The sequence below is a fragment of the Ictalurus furcatus genome, chromosome 21 (assembly GCF_023375685.1).
Source record: "Ictalurus furcatus strain D&B chromosome 21, Billie_1.0, whole genome shotgun sequence".
NCBI classification, from domain to species: domain Eukaryota; kingdom Metazoa; phylum Chordata; class Actinopteri; order Siluriformes; family Ictaluridae; genus Ictalurus; species Ictalurus furcatus.
In genome coordinates, this window is record NC_071275.1 from 9611310 (window position 1) to 9626698 (window position 15389).

At 38.5% G+C, this 15389-nt stretch overlaps 1 protein-coding gene across 2 annotated transcripts in view; it reads left to right on the forward strand.

Annotated features, from left to right (window-relative positions):
- The first annotated feature begins 1962 nt into the window (after positions 1 to 1962).
- LOC128625005 (transcription factor SOX-13-like) overlaps positions 1963 to 15389 on the forward strand; it is a 33219-nt gene continuing 19792 nt past the window's right edge. The window contains exons 1-2 of one of the 2 annotated variants that reach the window (XM_053652991.1): positions 1969 to 2052; positions 7831 to 7985. The gene's annotated coding sequence lies outside the window, so the exon portion shown is untranslated. Of the gene's footprint in view, positions 2053 to 7830; positions 7986 to 15389 lie in introns of both variants that reach the window. The other variant, XM_053652990.1, reaches the window with a different exon arrangement.

Here is a 15389-nt window from a genome sequence, read left to right on the forward strand (position 1 = left end):
GAGATCTAGCTCCTCTGGCAAGACGAGAGAGAGAGAGAGAGAGAGAGAGAGCGCTAAAAGGTCCCGTAATCCTGCAATGGTGGTTGTCGAGCGTCGCCATGGCAACAGGCACAAAGGCGCGCGGTTTCCTATTGATGGCTAATTGTATTCCTCGCAGCTCTTTTGTTAATTGTTGTCTGCTCGGCTCCCACTTCCTGCTGGGCGGCCGCACAAAGGCAGGAACAGAGGGGATTAGAAACGGCACAATGGCGCTGGACTCTCGGGCCGGCGAAGCTGCGGCGAGCCGTGAGCGCACATGCAGCAAAAAAGAGACAAAAAGAGACGTTAGAAAAAGCTTTGAAGGCGTAACCAGTGAGTTCACCTGGGTAGTTCACTCAAGGTGGTATCCCCCCCCCCGCCGTACGCGCAGATGGCATCACCCACGTCCCGAGCTCAGAGCGCGGCCCATAAACACGCTGAGCTCCTGAAGTAACACTCGGGATAGTTGCTCAGAATGGAGGATTTAGCCAGTCATTCCCTGATCCAATGAGCTAATCCACATTATCACAGTGTATTACTTTCCCCTTATTAAGTCCATTACAGTAATTCACACACTACCTAGCATATTAATGCTCTTTCTACACCACACGGTTTTCATTTTAATTACTTCCGGCTTTACTGGGATGAGTGGAAAGTGCGCTTTTTTAACATACACTTATTTAATTAAACTCATTTTATCCTACATAATCTTCTGTCAACCTAAATCAATCTATCCCAGACCAAATCATAAAAATAATAAAAAATAAAAAGCACCAATAATAATAATGATGACGAGACAACACGCTAAAGATGAATATAGACTAAATGGAAGGAAAGAAAGAAAGGAAACAGGTAGGATACAGGTCCAAGCGAGAAGGAAGGAAGGAAAAAAGGGAGGAAGAAAGAAAAGATAGATAGAAAGAAAAAAGGTAGGATAAAGGTCCAAGCAAGAAGGAAGAAAGAAAGAAAGAAAGACGGTAGGATAAAGGTCCAAGCAAGAAGGAAGACAGTAAGAAAGAAAAAGGGGAGGAAGGAAGACAGAAAGAAAGGAAAAAGAAAGAAGGTAGGATAAAGGTATAAAGCAAGAAGGAAGAACGAAAGAAAGAAAGAAAGAAAGAAGGTAGGATAAAGGTATAAAGCAAGAAGGAAGAAAGTAAGTAAAAAAGAAAGAAAGAAAGAAAGAAGGTAGGATAAAGGTATAAAGCAAGAAGGAAGAACGAAAGAAAGAAAGAAAGAAAGAAGGTAGGATAAAGGTATAAAGCAAGAAGAAAGAAAGTAAGTAAGAAAGAAAGAAAGAAGGTAGGATAAAGGTATAAAGCAAGAAGGAAGAACGAACGAAAGAAAGAAGGTAGGATAAAGGTATAAAGCAAGAAGGAAGAAAGAAAGAAAGAAAGAAGGTAGGATAAAGGTATAAAGCAAAAAGGAAGAAAGAAAGAAAGAAAGAAGGTAGGATAAAGGTCCAAGCAACAAGGAAGGAAAAAAGAAAGAAAGAAAGAAAGAAAGAAATAAAGACGATGTCAAACAATATTCCAGACCAAAAGCAATAAAATAAAACAAAGAGTAGCCTAATAATAATAATAATAATAATAAAAATAATAATAATAATAGGCCTAATAATAAATCTTTTCTTGTTTGTGTTGCAGTTCAGCAGGTTTCTGTGTACTGACATGAAGAGCTTTCCCTTTAAGAGGGAGGTGAACGGCAGGAGACACAGAAATGTTGGACACACACACACACACACACACACGCGCGCGCGCGCGCACACCAGAAAGTGACTTGTGCAGGGAGACCGGACAGCGCCTAGACGTTAGACGGGAGCGCGAGCTATAATGATCTCGAGCTGTGTGTGATTTCTCGTTTGAGCGCGTGCCTCTGATTAAAACGCTGCTCAGAAAGAAAAAAACAAAACAAAACCCAAAACAAAACCCCAACATCAACACTGACAACTAACGCATGCGGTCAGCGTGACTTCGCAAAGGAATAAGAAGTTCTGGGTTTTTGTCTGGGCGGCAGCACAGTTTCCCACGGAGTGTGGTGAGTCTGAAAGTTTACGCGTGGTCCATAACGTAACGTGACGTAGAGAGAGAGAGAGAGTGTGTGTGTGTGTGTGTGTGTGAGTGTGTGAGAGAGAGAGAGAGAGAGAGAGAGAGAGAGAGAGATGTGGTGCGTTTTGCTTAATGTTAGATCATTTAGAGGAGGGAAAGTTAGTGATTAGTCTTGGCTCAGTGTGGAGGCTGTGCGTGGTTATAATCTGCTCTCGGATCTCCAGTCGGGTGTCAGTTCTTTTAATTAACCCAACACGCGTTTGGGGCAGAATGTTGGTTCTTAACCTCACACCTCTTGGTTCTTAACCTCGCCCTAACCCTCACCCTCGTGTTGTGTTCATTTGGCCATGCTGCGCTCGTACTGCATTCAACTCCACATCAACACAGCAAACGCAAACCCTTTGCCACCCCGTGGTGTGTGAACTGTGCAGTAATGAGTGTGTCAGGTCTTCACTTCTTGTTTTTGTCATGTGACAGCTGGAACACTGATTTATTGTGCCATAAACAAGACTGTGGTAGAATCTCTGAAGTGAAATCAAAGAGCTATTGTGTTTTTTCCCTAAACTATTAACAGCAACAGGTACACCTCACACATGAGGATGGACGGACATGTGCATATGACAATGATGACAACACGAACAACGCTACACATTTAATTTTAATATTCGGTAACTGCGGTTTTCTTTCTTTCTCTGACATGCACCGATCGTAACATTATAACCACCTGCCTGATATCATGTACGTCCTACTCGTGCCAACAAAACCGATCTGAGCTGTTGAGGCATGGACTCCAGAGGACCTCTGAAGGTGTGCTGTGGTATCTGGAACCAAAACATTAGCAGCAGATTCTTTAAGTCGTGTAAGTTGTGAGGTGCAGCCTCGATGGATTGGATTTGTCTGTCCAGAACATCCCGAAGACGCTTGATCGGATTGAGATCTGGGGAATTTGGAGGCAGTCAACACCTTAAACTCTTTGTCATGTTCCTCAAACCGATCCTGAACAATTTTTGCAGTGTGGCAGGGAGCATTATCCTGCTGAAAGAGGCCACTGCCATTAGGGAATAGTGTTACCGTGAAGGGGTGTACTTGGTCTGCAGCAATGTTTAGGTAGGTGGTACCTCTTCCACTGCTCCATGGTAGGTGCTTTCAGCAGTGTACTGGGGGTCAGCATGGGTACTCTGACCAGTCTGCAGCTCCTCAGCTCCATACTCAGCAAGCTGTCATGCACTGTGTGTTCTGACTCTTTTCGATCAGAGCCAGCATGAACTTTTTCAGCAATTTGTGCTACAGTAGCTCTTCTGTGGGATCGGACCAGATGGGCTAGCCTTCGCTCCCCATGCGCGTCAATGAGCCTTGGGAGCCCATGACCCGCTCACCGGTTGTCCTTCCTTGGACCACTTTAGGTAGGTACTAACTACTGCATACGAGGAACACCCTACAATACCTGCCATTTTGGAGATGCACTGACCCAGTCGTCTAGCCATCACAATTTAGCCCTTGTCAAAGTCGCTCAGATCCTTACGCTTGCCCATTTTTCCTACTTCCAACATGTCAACATCGAGAACTGACTGTTCACTTGCTACCTAATATATCCCACACCTTTACAGGTGACACTGTAACGAGATAATTAATTTTATACACTTCAGCTGTCTTCTACACGTCACCTGTTCTTTCCTTCTTTCTTTCTATTTGGACCTCTCTTCTTTCATTCTTTATTTCTACAGAAAGTGAAAAATGAGGCTTTTACCTGTACATATGTTTTGAGTGGAAACGTACATGGAGTTGAAATCTCCAAATGTGGTGTTCACCATGTTATGGTTGTCCTCCTCTTCCACACTACTGTAAGTAATATTTGGTTTGAGACGAAGCCGAAGTGTGTGGAGATATGTGACTGGGTGAAAAGCTTTTTCATGATGGAAGGTGCAGATTGCAGAGGTACGTCTTTGTGTACAAGACCAGCAAAACCAGCAAAACTAGCAAAATGCAACCAGCATCCAGCAAGAGCAGTAGCAGTGTCGTGCCAACCAGCCTCGACTAGCACGGAATTCATCAGTCGTCTGACCTCGCTCCATTTAGGCTCTGGTAAGTGTCTTGGTGGGTTAAGAAGGGCAGGAGGGCACATCTGTACAGAGTCGGCCTGCAGGCGGTCGCATTCATGGAGAAACTTGGCATAATTCAGTGCAATTCAGCGGGGAGTTTAGTCTAACGAGCTGCTGATGCTCTGTAATAAATTTTGCCTGTTAGTGGACAACGAGATTAAAGGTATATTAAGAATTTCAGTGCTTTGGTCTCGTACAGGAAAGAGCATTTAGACCTACAGGAAGCTGTGTGTGTGTCTCAGCATGATTGGTGGATTTGAGGGATTTTAGTTTGAGAAAGTCCCTCGCTGTGTAAGATCCCCGATAATCCGGGATGTCGTTTTTGCGTGATGTCACATGGTCCGGAGTGAAGATTCCCAGCGGATCCTTAAAGGAGGAAGTTGGCAAAGTGGCTGCAAGTGTTTGGCTTTACAGTGGCTGAGCGTGCACAAAGCAGCCTGACAGGGGGGAGTCCCTGACCTTTTCCTCCACCGTTCCACCATTCTCTCCTTCTTTTTCCTCCATCCATCTCTGCCTCTCGCTCAGAATTCTGTTCTGCTTTTATTCAGTTTGTTCTTTCTTTCTTTCTTTCTTTCTTTCTTTCTTTCTTTCTCTCTTTCTCCCTCACACTCTCCATTTTTTGTTCTTTTTGTCTTCTTCTCCGACATAGTTTGTTTTTCTTTCTTTCTCTGTCCTACATGTACTTACTTTTTTTTCTTTCTCTGACACTACTTATTTTTCTTTCTTTCACTGTTGTACATCTACTCTTTCTTTCTCTCTCTCTCTCTCTCTGATATATTTATTTATATATATATATATATATATATAATGTGTGTGTGTGTGTGTGTGTGTGTGTGTGTGTGTATGTATATATATATATATATATATATATATATATACATATACATATACATATATATATATATATATATATATATATATATATATATATATATATATATGTTTTTCTTTCTTCCTTCTCCATTATTTTTGTTTTCTTACCTTTTTCTTTCTTTGACCTCAGTTCTAGGTGTGTTTCTTTCTTTCTTTTTCTCTTACGTTCTTTCTTTCTCTCTTTCTTTCTTTATCTCTCTCTCACACTCTCTCCATTTTTTGTGTTCTTTTTGTCATTTTCATTGATTGTTTTTCTTTCTCCATCATACATGTACTCTTGCTTTTTTTTCTTTCTCTGACATATATTTTATTTTTCTTTTTTTCTCTGTCGTACATGTACTTTTTCTTTTCTCTCTCTCGCTCTCTCTCTGACATATAGTTTGTTTTTCTTTCTTTCTTCCTTATAGATAAGCTGCAGGGTCAGGTCCTCTAACCTCTAATTCTTCATGTGTCTTCCTATTTGTGTGAAATCGCTTTCACTTGTTAGATTTCCTGATAATTGGGACGGAAGGGGGGAAGACCGAGGAGTCGATTTCTCAGACCGAGCATTTTCAGACGTTGTCAGTGTGCAGTGTAATGTTCCCTTTCGTTCCTGTACTTGATTCTGCTTCGCTTAGACATGACACCAGCACAGTTTTCTACACTCATGTTCAAATCATCCGTTTATCCTGGAGTGTGTTTCCATCAACTTCTTATTTCTGCACAACTGACACCTGGCTTTAGTGATTACCCAACACTTAACCCCACAACATCAATCTCTAATAAATCCTGCTTGACCGTTTCGAGTGATCTATAACACGGACCAGTCCCGAACAGGAAAGTGTAAGACGGTGTATGACCGTGTGGATCTGATCTGTGGTTCTGTACAATCCCATACATACATACATACGTACCTACAGCAGCCTGCTGGAGCAGCGTCCTAATCAAGCTTCCCCTGGTGTAGGAAGATCAGCAGAGAGAACAGAAGTGCGTTTCATCTTGCATTCAAACTTTGACCGCTTGTGCTCAGCGCTGCATTGTTTTTTTTTTTTTTTTTTTTGGTGTCCTATTGAACTACAGGTCTGATGAGAGCAGCTGTAACAATGGCCTGTGAAGTGTGTTTTTCCTCTGGGCTTGTCACCTTGTCAATTACTTCAAATGAGCCATTCTTTTAAAAAAAAAAAAAAACTCCCAAAGATGCATAACATGCTTTTGTCGTTGCTGTCCATCAAATACTCAGAGTTATGCCATCACTTACTCTTCTTTGTTTCATGTGTCAGTGGGAGAGAGAAAGTAATGCAGTCTGTTTGTGTCACACACACAGGATGCCATTGTGTTTTGTGAGAGCAGGAATATTTCAGACATTGTTCTGTCTTGAGTTTTAAACACGTGGTGGAAAGGTATGACTGCGTCATGGGACGTTAATCATACGGACACATCGCATGGCAGAGGACAAGAAGTTAAAAAATTCCCTAGAAAGATCCTGAAAAACTTCTTTTCCATATATTAAATCGGTTAATTTTCTGTTTTATGTGAATTATTATATTCCAACTAACTATTTTGATAGAAAGTAGTATAAAATGCGAATTCAGGAAGGTTAAAAATGTCCATTTGAAAGGTTAGTCATTTTGTATCTTGTCATCTGATGGAGTATTGGCAAAAAATGGCATGTCAGTGTCAAATGCATGAAACTGACACCGCAGATTGGACTAAAATCGATTAGATAAAGACTCAAGGTTGCCAGATTCTACGCACAATTTCCAGTGCGTTCTAGTGCACTTACTGCGACCCAACCTGGAAATGTAAGTTACACACACACAAAAATCTGTTTGGTTTTTTTTCTTCATTTGGTTCAGGGGGATGAAAAAAATAAATACCCTAGTCATGTAGGAACCCGTCTATTCTCGCAGAATTGCACCAGTGATTCACTACTGTAATTCTTATTAGCGTTGGAATTATTTGTGAAATGTTTTATTCCTTAGCTAATTTTATTTTCTAATGGAAAAATGCAACTTTTTGGTCAAAATTTTTGTCAGTTTTACTCTTCTGCACCAAAAATAAAACACAAACCCGTCCAAAATGTGAATTATTTTTCAACCAAAAAATGTCATCTGTAACAAATAACCCTACAAAACTACTCAAATTTGCACTTTACATGTTTGTTCTTTATAAAAACTGTGTCGTATTTGTAGTAACGTTGTCTGATGTTTCAAAAGATAACGAACAGTCTAATTTTCAGATTCTTTATGAAGGTACAACATGACACCGATACATTATTCACATTTACATTTATACAAACCTGTATGAATATACAATAATGCAAATGATATTTGATATCTTTTTAATTTAGTCCATTTTCAGTCATTTAACGTTGTAGTAGTAATCTTTTTGCTAACATTTTAATCTGTAACATTAACAGTATCACTCTATCAGATTTGTATTTATTTATTTATTTATTTATTTATTTATTTATTTAGATCAAGGTGGAATATAACCTGTAAAGTTCTGACTATCATGACCTGTCATACATTTTTCAATAGCAAGGGTGTAATGTTTCTTAAAATACCCCCGGGGGCATCAAAACAAAGCAACTTTATTTCAAATGTGTTTCTTTAGTTATGGGAAATTAAATCTAAATAGTCAGAAATTGTGTATATTAGACAACGCCTGCCTCATTTGTTGCACATTACATGGAAAGTGCTATCAATACTTTCACAGTAGCCCACATGTTCCCAAACACTGCCACCTACCCCCTCTCTCTCTCTCTCTCTCTCTCTCTCTCTCTCTCTCTCTCTCTCTCTCTCTCTCTCTCTCAGCGGTGACATGAAGGCAGAGTGGCAGCGTAAATCAGACATAAGAACAGAGTTTAATGAGTAGCTGCAGAAAAAGGTGAACTAATACGCAGCGGCCAAAGTAAATCAGCACAATTGTTCTACTGTTCAGCAGAAAGGGGGGTCATTACTTTTCTTAAGTAAGTATGATTACTTTTCCTATGTAAATGTACGTGCCTTTGAGCCTACTGATACGCATTTGCATAATAACTCATGTCAGGTTGTTTTACATTTGACAATTTCCAGAGGCCTTTGAAGATGTGAAGGGGTTTATTTATTTATTTTTTTAAATTTATTGGTAAAAAAAAAAAAATGTAGCTAGGAATTTTGTTCCATTTTGTCAATGTTTGTAAAATCTCAAGATCTTTTTAAGATCATTTTGGTGAAGCAGTGTTGAATGTATCATGCAAACTACAGTCTGGCAAGGCAAAGAATGCAACAATGACCAAAACAAAACAAACCGAAAAACTCACCACATTTGTTGAGTTGAATTAATTAAATTAGTTCAATTAATTAAACCCTTTCTCCTTGCATTTTTATTGTTGTTGTTATTATAATGATTATAACTATTATTATTTCTGCATTTTCATAATTAAGTAGTCCAACTGCTGAGAATTTTCTCCACGCAGCACACAGGGTAGTAAAGGTAGTGTGCAGCGGGTATGTTCATGTTGTGGTAGCATTTACTAAAAGCTGTAAATCTGCCTGAACAAGAATAAAAGGAAACTGATCCCTTTGAATTACGGCTTCCACTCACAACTGCCAAACAGGTTTTACTCTAAATACAGAAGGCAAGACTGGTCAATATACTCCGCTTTTCTTTTCTTTTCTTTTCTTTTCTTTTCTTTCTTTCTTTTTTTTTTGTCATGTCACATGCTTTCTAGTTTTTACTTTGTCTCTTTTTGTTTTCTGAGAAGGTGTTGGGAGTATTTTTGGGGGGGGGGGGGGGGGGGGGGATGATCCTGCAAGCTTGAACATGAGTTCAGGCGCCTTAGGTGACTTAATGAATTTTCTCCTACGTTTAAAAAAACCCAAGCAAAAAAACTCAAAACACAAGTTCCAAATGTGAAAAAGATTAGAGGTGTAGAGGTTCGTATTTAAAGATCATCGCTCATATCTGTTAAATATACAACAATTTATCGTATAAAGTGTTCACAATTTAAATAAATAAATAAATAAGGTTTTAGATAGCATTTCAGTCGATTTTAAAGTAAATTTGGAATCATCATCATTTTGCTGATGTACTAATCTATACAGGTACATCGTAAGATTTGTAATAAATAAATAACTACATTTTTAAGTATTTAAAGACATTTTAATCCAATAATAACATTAACAGTATAACAACTTTTTTTTAGGTTTTTCATTAGTACCCCGTGATACCTATTTAATGTTTCCAACTTTAACATTTATATGCAACCTGTAAAGTTTTAGCTTGATGATTTTAACTTCTCAAGATTTTTCTTAGTAAGGCCGTAATATTTCTTCAGCGATCACTCTTTCCAGTGTTTCTTTACTTAATGCTAAATGAAATCGAAACGTTGAGCATTTGTGTGTCTCGAACAAACTCGGTCCTCATTACGTGTGTATGAAATATGTACTGTTTTACTCTCTAAAATATAAAAAAATGCAAAGAAGTGTTTATATAGTCTTTTTAGTCCGTTTCTCTCTCTCTCTCTCTCTCTGTGTGTGTGTGTGTGCGCCCTGTAATAAAAACACACCTCTGTAACCGATTGGTGCAATAATTTGTCCAACAGCATAAAAACAAATTTACTTTTACACCTCGCAGAATTCTGCACAACGCATGCTAGTGTTACGAACGATAAGATAAGATAAGAGAAGATAAGGGAAGGCCGGCCTCGCAATCGTGCTCGTTTTAGATGCAGCTATCACAGACAGATTTGTTTGGACTTTTTATTTTGCTTGGTTATTTGTGTATTCATTCCCCTTTTCACAAACTGGAATAATTCACAACAGCTCTTTTAGCACAGCAAGGGCTTTCACTGGTGAAGAATGTGCCATGGAAATATCGCTGCACCCGATTTGCATGTCCCCCTTCCATCGCCCACGAGAACACGGAGACTATTCATATCGTTCGATAACTTACTAGACCGCTATAGTTCACGATTTGGTTAAAATAAACCAAAGACTGTTAAATATTTGGTCACAAATAGTGTGTGTACAGTTAGATATTGGGGGATTGGGGGATTGACTTTTGACTTCTGATCATGATGTTTAATCAGAATTATTGAACCATTATTTAATCCTTGATGAGTGTGACAGTTATATTATTGTAGTGTTTTCACTTGATCTCGCACTGTAGCTGAGGACGAAATAACAGGTTTGGTTGCATCGCTTCGACTGACTCATGCGACACTGTAACTGAAGTTTGTAATCATTCAAGCGTGTTGGATGATGCTGTGTAAATTTGTTATAAAGTAGGAAATGTGGGTTGAAAATTCTTTTCATCGCTATTGGGAATCTGTACAGAGTGTTTATTATTATTATTATTATTTAAATTGTTTACACAGGAGATTTAGTTAGTGTGGGGCAAACCTGATCGTTTATCTTAAAAAATTGGATTGTGGAGTAGTATACGCACAACTCTTAAAACTTTTATACGCATATACATACATATTGTAAGGAGTATATTACTGTCTTACTCATCTCATTAGGTTATGAGCTCTTCTGCTTTGTGTATCAATGCTTATATCCGGTGTCTCATTTGATACCAATTATAACAGCTTATACATTTGATATTATCTTTGTCTTCTTAGAACTTTGCGTAGATCAGTGGTGGGGAGGTTAAAGCTAAGGATGGGGTGTGTGTATGTGTGTGTGTGTTTATGTGAAAAGGAGCTCTGTTCCATCATTGATGTGGTCGAGAATTGCAACCTTCACACCCGCTCTCAGAAAAATATTTTTTTCCGATTATTATTATATATTTTTTTGTTGTTTAAGTGTTCATACTGTGTAAATATGATTTATATTTTAAAAAGACGGATGTTGAATTTAATATCTTTTTCTTGATCTGACTTCATATCAGCGATTTGAACAAATAAATTCATACAGATTCAATGTTTCTCATTCAGACTTCCGGTCGAATCAGCAGCCAGTGATGTACGATAAGTTCTTCGAATTGTATCTAATGCGCTTTTCAACATAATACTATAGTGGAGATTAGTGGAGAATTTTTTTTTTTTTTTTTTTTTTTTTTTTAATAACACACCCCAAATAGTTCCTCTTACACCACAGCAATTTGCCAACAATTACAATTTTTGAATTTATTATGAATTACACGGCCTATTTTTTTTTTAAAAATCGCTTTTAACATTGTGAATGTCCATGATACAAGTTATTTCCTGTTATCACTTGTTCCCTCATCAGCCTCTCTTTGTTACTCTCTCAACAAGTTAATAAGGCAAGAAATGCAGCTTGAAACCACAAAGTGTAAAGTCCTGAAGACTTTCCCATGTCGGAAAACTGTTTAAAAAAAATAAAAATAAAAATAAAGTGCTGAGACTGGAGACTCATTCCATAAACATTTCATTACAGAAAAACTTCGTTTTATTTAAAAAGAATAACTTTTTACAGAACGATTTCAAGTGACGATATGTTTTATTAGTCAGTTTGTTATTACTCTTATGTTGAACGAATGAGCTGTTACTACAGAAATGATAACATCAGAACAGCATTAATACAAACCTGAGATTTGCAGCTGTACTTCTGTGCGCACCGCTGTTAGAGAGACTTAATCAACGCCTTCTGACCACTAGGAATCTTATATTAGCCACAACAGCAAAACCATATTTCCTTTACTGCTGTGTACGAATTGTGTAATGGAAGTTTCTGGTTCATATCGTGGAACCAGTCAATCTGAATCAGACCCCCTACACACACACATACTTTTGATTCTTCCTTTCATAATCTACCTCTCCTTTGCTTTTGCTTTTTAGGGCTTGTCTAATGTTCTTTAAAGGTCATTTTTTTTATTTCTGTATATTCCCTCCGTTGTTTGTGGTGTCCCTGTCTAGGCATGTAGAGAAAGCATGTATCCTGTTTGTAGCAGGAGGAGAACATGGGCTTTGGTGAGGCCTGGGCCATCTCAGGATGTCCTGAACGGTGAAGGTCTCACCGTTTCTTCCTCTGGACAACACCCCACCATGGTCATAATACAATAAATAAATAGACAAATAAAGCACATAAAAATTGGACAGTCTTCAGGTCTCCTAGTTATAGAAATTAATTTGATGTCCGTTTATCATTATCCAGTTTACATTTACAGTTATTACTTCGATGAATGCTTTTTATTATAAACTGTGTTCCTAGTGGAGTTGGGCAATCTCACAAAAATTGTATCTGTGCCTAAAAATGTCCAAAATGTGACAATCTAATTTGTTGTCATGACACAAAAGTCTGATTTTTCCATTTAAGTCAGGGATTTACATAGTACAGCTGTATACTACTTTTAATTTGAGGACGGGGTTACATATTAGCTCTGTTTGTGATGTCACAAAATATACAATTTAGTTTGGACCAATCAGGTCTGAGATTAAAATCCCTGTGAAGCGCCTTGAAACATGTAGCATTATTCGTTGTTTAGACATAATTTCCACTGAAACAGGAAGTCAGGGCGGGACACATCAAGTGGCTCCTCCCCCTTTTTTTTTAAACAGCCAATAGTGTTTCGCTTACCTCCCAGCCTGGGAACTTGCAACTTGATTGGACAGAAAATCTGATGAGAAGCTGAAGTGTGGAATGATGTCATCGTAATTGTATTGGTGATCCGTATAGGTGGTAGAGAGAGACTGTAAATTTTGAAAGCATAAATCTTCTACATGCAAATTTTTTTTGGAGCGCACTAGCTTATAGATAAACTTAAGGCAAACATATTCATGCTAAAAGCCATGAAACTTCAATATTGATTTCATGGGGACTTTAAGGGCTGGAACAGAACATTTCAGTGTGCTTAGCTAGCTAGCTTACTTGCATATAGTTAGTAAAAACAGTGTTAAACAAATCTTAAGGGTTAAGTCAGTTATGTTTTGAGATCCAGTTACTGATATGATGATAAATGCAACTTGGTTAACTAGCAGTTAACTAGTTGGCTACCTGTTTGTGAGAGCAGGACATGGGGGCATTACTTATATACAGTGGTGTAATGTAACGAATTACAAGTACTCTCATTACTGAGTACAAATCCTGAGGAAAAACGACCCAGTTATAGTACTTTGAGAGGCTATTTAACCGCTAGTAAACTAAGTCGCATTTGTCAGAGTTTTTTTATTTATTTAATATTTTATTTAACCGTAGCTGGGCATGTCAAAATGTAACCATAACATTGTTGTTCAACACTTTTTTTTTAAACTCCGGCTAAGCAAGCTAGCTTAACACACCGAAAGTATCCGTTTTTCGTGTAACTCCTCTAGCTTTCTGCTATTAGTTTGTTCACGGTTTTCGATTTCGTTTGACTCCACAACGCTGACTGGACTGTTTATACTCTCCACCTAATCATATCAGATCACATAGACAACTTGAGAACTGGTGCCAACTGATGACAATCACAGAGCTTGTGGGTGGAGATGCATTAATGTTACAACAACAAAGCATCCATGGCTGAACCTCTGAGAGCTTTTCGAAGTCACAACCAGGAAGGGTTCTCTTGTGGCTTTGCCTTCTGAAGCCTGTTACGTTATCGGCGTTGGGGAATTTGGCCTCTAATTTGAGGAAAGAAGTTTTATTTATTTATTTATTTTTACTACACAATTAGGTTAGCTAGTGTGAGTACTTTTAAACAAGCTATTCTTTTATTCATACTTAAGTAGTTTTTATTATGGGTACTTTTACTTAACTTACGGTACATTCTTTGCAGAGTAACAATAGGCCTACTTTTACTCTTTCCACCCCTGCTTATATACTTATAAAACTTATATTTATAGATTCTAGCATTTTTAAAGTGGATCAAGTTGTTCCTTGGCCATGTTTAGTAGGTTGTTGTTTATATTTAACAGCACAATGAATCATTTAGCTAGAGATACCATATGTAACAGCGTTCTGACGCATTTCCTTTCTAACCTAAACGTCACTAATATTTTAAAGCAGCTCGTAAAAGCCTTCGTACAGCGCTTCATTACAATCCAATCTCTTCAGAATCTATTTGTCTACTAAAACTTAACTTGCTATTTTTAAATCTGGATGCTGCCATGAGGTCACGCCCCGTGTTTTTTTGTGTGTGTGTGTGTGTGTGTGTGTGTGTGTGTGTGTGTGTGTGTGTGTTTTTTTTTTTTTTCTTTCTTTCTTTTTTTCTTTTTCTGTGAGCCGCACTCGACAGTGGGTTCAATAATGGGACCAGCAGTTGCTCAGAATTACCTGTTGTGTTCCTCGCCACACAAAAGAGGATGGCCGGGTCGCCATGGCAACACCACATATGCGTGGCCCTGGCATCTTAAAGATCTCTGTTTATCCTGTGGTTCAAGGGCGCGCAAGCGGCGGGCCGAATATTATGAAGCTAGAAGTGTAGTGATGTGTTCTTGAAACCAATTCTCAAACAAACACACATACATGCGTGCGCGCACACACACACATTCACAATGCAAAAGTGCATGTAGAGCAGAATGGGACATAAAAGTGCGCCTGGTTTAGAAAACAGTACATTTTTAATATCCCCCCTTACTTCGCCTGAAGGAAATTGGCAAATTGGAGAGCTGGTTTTGTGAGGCTTTTTTTTTTTTTTTTTTTGCGTGAAAGGGGGCCCTTCACAAACATCCTTTATTCCTCTTCTCTTGTTATGTTTCTTTATTCGGAGTGTGTTTGTGTGTGCCTTCCCCCTCATTCACTGCCCCCCTCTCCCCATCCTCCTCTTGTGTCTCAGATAAATGCCACACTAGCCTTTCGCTCGGTGGCACAATAACCGGACTGTTTCAGGCCCGGAGAGCTACGATGAAAGAGTGCGCTTTTTAACCTCCATTTCTTTAAAGCAGAAGGAAGAGTGGGGGAGAAAAAGCCCCAGCAGCAGCGCATGCCTTTCTCCTTTCCCCATTTTGTGTGTGTGTGTGTGTGTTTCCAATCCACGCTTGTGTCATCATCCTATTAAGACATCTTATTTAGGAGACCCCCCGCCCCTTTTCAGGCTCTTAAAAGACACAGGCCTGATGATGTGATCCAGCTTTTGTTCGAAGATAAATATTGAAGGCCACTGTTTAAGATGGCAGCGCAAATGCTGATTTGCTAAGCTCTACATATGATTATTAATGATGTCTTCAACGTTTGTGTACATCTAATCCGCCTGTGTAGACTGTTTATTGTGGACTTTACCTGGTAGTGTGTGTTATTTATTCAGCCTGTGAAAGGAGTTGCAAATATTGTTTTATATATATATATATATATATATATATATATATATATATATATATATATATATAGATATATATATATATATATATATATATTTTTTTTTTACATACAAGGCAAACTGTCTCTTGGAGTTTTGTCTCCTCTTGGATCCTTGTCGATTTGCATTTGTTTTTTTCCCCCCCTTCCTTTAT